Source organism: Chelonoidis abingdonii, chromosome 1 (genome assembly GCF_003597395.2).
Source record: "Chelonoidis abingdonii isolate Lonesome George chromosome 1, CheloAbing_2.0, whole genome shotgun sequence".
NCBI classification, from domain to species: Eukaryota; Metazoa; Chordata; order Testudines; family Testudinidae; genus Chelonoidis; species Chelonoidis abingdonii.
Window position 1 is genome coordinate 104,252,642 of NC_133769.1, and position 2,757 is coordinate 104,255,398.

A 2,757-nucleotide genomic window follows, 5' to 3' on the forward strand; every position below is an offset into this window, starting at 1 on the left:
CTGGTTGGTGGCAACGCTTCAGGTTCTAAGCTGGTAATTAAGCTTAGAGGAATTCATGCTGGTACCCCATCTTTTGGACGCTAAGGTTCAGAGTGGGGAATTGTACCATGACACTAGTATAAACCCAAGGTAATCCTGAGTGACAGCTACATATGTTTTTGAAAAGAATGATTAATTTTTTTTAAAGGTGTAGTTAAGATATGCAGACATTGCGCAGCTGTTGGGAACTGTGCATGGGATACAATCTGGCTCAAGATTTTCAAACAACTAAGAAGGGACATGATAAAATATACAAAATAATGGTACAGAAAGGTATATTGGGAATTTTTTGTTCACCATGGCTCATTACAAGAACAAGGGGACATTCAGTGAATCATAAAAATGTAAGGCTGAAAGGGACCTTGAGAGGTCATTCAGTCCAGCTATCCACACTGGGGCAGGACCAAGTATATCTAGACTATCCCCGGCTGTGTTTGTCTACTCTGTTCTTAAAAATCTCCAAGGATGGGGATTCCACAGCCTCCTGTAAGCTATTCCAGGGCTTACTTACCCTTAGAGTTTTCTTACTATTAACTTAAATCTGCCTTTCTGCAGAATAAGCAGATCATTTCTTGTCCTGTCTTCAGTGGACATGGAGAACATTGCTCACGGTCTTTCCTGTAACAGCCCTTAACATATTTGAAGACTTACCAGGCCTTCTCTTCAACCTTTTCCTCACGACTAAGCATGACTTTTTTTTTTTTTTTTTTAAAGAACTTTCCCTCCTAGGTCAGGTTTTCTAAACTTACCATTTTTGTTGTTCTCCTCTAGATTCCATTCATTTTGTCCACATCTTTCTTGAAGTGTCTCACCAAAACTGGACACAGTACTCCAGCTGAGGCCTCATCAGTGAGGAGTAGAACTGAACAGTTAGCTCCCATGTCTTTCATATGATGCTCCTGTTAATGCATCCCAAAAACTAGAAGATGGCAAATTGAAAACTGATAAAAGGAAGTATTTTCATACAATGCAGGTTAGTCTGTGGAACAGTCAGAGACTAGGACATAGGCATTCATGCCTAGTGGTTGGAAGGGGAGTCAGGCGCCAGGAATAGAAACCCAGGTCAGAGCCAAAAAATGAGAAATTGGAACCAAGGCTCAGAGCTGGGTTACCTGAAGAGAAGCAAGGGAAAGGCTGAGTACAAGCAAGCGCTATTACAGCTGTGGGCAAATGCTTTGAGCAGGCACCAAACTGCTGGTGCTGGGCTAGAGAGCTATTCTGCTGACTCTTCCTACTCATGAGGTGGAGTAGCCAATCAAGCAATCTGCTACCGGCCAGTGGCACTCTTTAGGTTGCCCAGTGACTGACTCTGCTGCATACCCTGATTCCAGATGGGAACTGAATGCTAAATAGTATAATTGAGCCCAAAAGTTTAGCAGACTTAAAACAGCAATTAGACATTTACACAAACATAATATACAGCAGTAAGTACCAAATAAAAAGCCATCAATTTTGGAAGAGATATAAACCCTCATGCTTCAGGACTAAAGGCAACCAATAATTACAGGTTGCCTAAGCGGAAACTTACCCTGCCTCTTACAGGTCTTTTAGCATCTTCCTCTGAAGCATCTGGTGTTGGCCATTGTCCATAACAAACTATTGGATTAGCTGCACCACCGGTCTAATTTAGTATATGTGACATTATTGCTATAAACTGGGACCATATAGAACATGGTTTGCAACCAAGGTCCTGAGTGGCACCAAATCTTATGTAAAGGGGGTCATATAAGGTGTCTAAGACCAGGTTATGAGTTGCTGGTTATGATTATGCTGTCTGTATGTCTGTATCATTTTGTAGTTGAAGTTATGAGTATTGGATCTATACTGTCCGGATTCAAATTTGTGCTGTGCGTTTCTGAAACATCTCAGACAAAGTTGGCTGTTACTCTGCTAGTTGCTTAGGGCATTAAGGACATCAGCTGACACAAACTGACCCATTGAGAGGGGCCGATAGTCTTGTAACTCAGCAGGGGTGCAGGAACTTGCCCTGCGTGACTCAGACCATTTGCGTAATTCATAGTAAAACAAAGACAGTGTCTTACATCTGGAAGAGCCTATATAAGCTAATGCCTATATAAGGCTAATCTCCATCTTGTCTTCAACCTGCTTCTTACCTTGGAGGGATTTTATGATACAAAACTGAACGCTCTGAACAAAGGGATATGACCCATCCAGCGAGATGTACTCCAGACTGATCTTGAACCTGCAGTTCATTCCATCACTGCTCAACAACACTGCAACTAAGACTTTTCCCACTTTATGTGATTGATGTCCTTAACCAATTCTAGCTCTCATCTCTATTTTTTCTTTATAATAAATACCGTCAGTTCTAAAGGATTTGGGCAACAGATGGATGTGGGTATATCTGATATTGTCATATTTACGGTCAATTGGGGTTGGGGTTTCCTTTGGAGTCAGGAGAACGTTTTCTTTTATCGGTTGTTGTCATACATGTCATCTCAGGATGAGTGGCACTGTGGGTGTACTGGAGACTGAAGGTCTAAGAAATTGCTTGTCGACTGTGGTTACCGATGGTAATAACCAAAGCCTTTATTGCCTGCTGTTGTTTGCCTTAGAGGTGGAAAAACCCCAGCCTAGGGCGGTTACTGCCCTGTTTAAGCAATTGGTCCTGAATTGGCACTCTAAGTTGGGTCCCACTAGAACCGCATTGTCACAGTATAGCAATTCATGTGTTCCTCACACTGCTGCTGTTGGTGG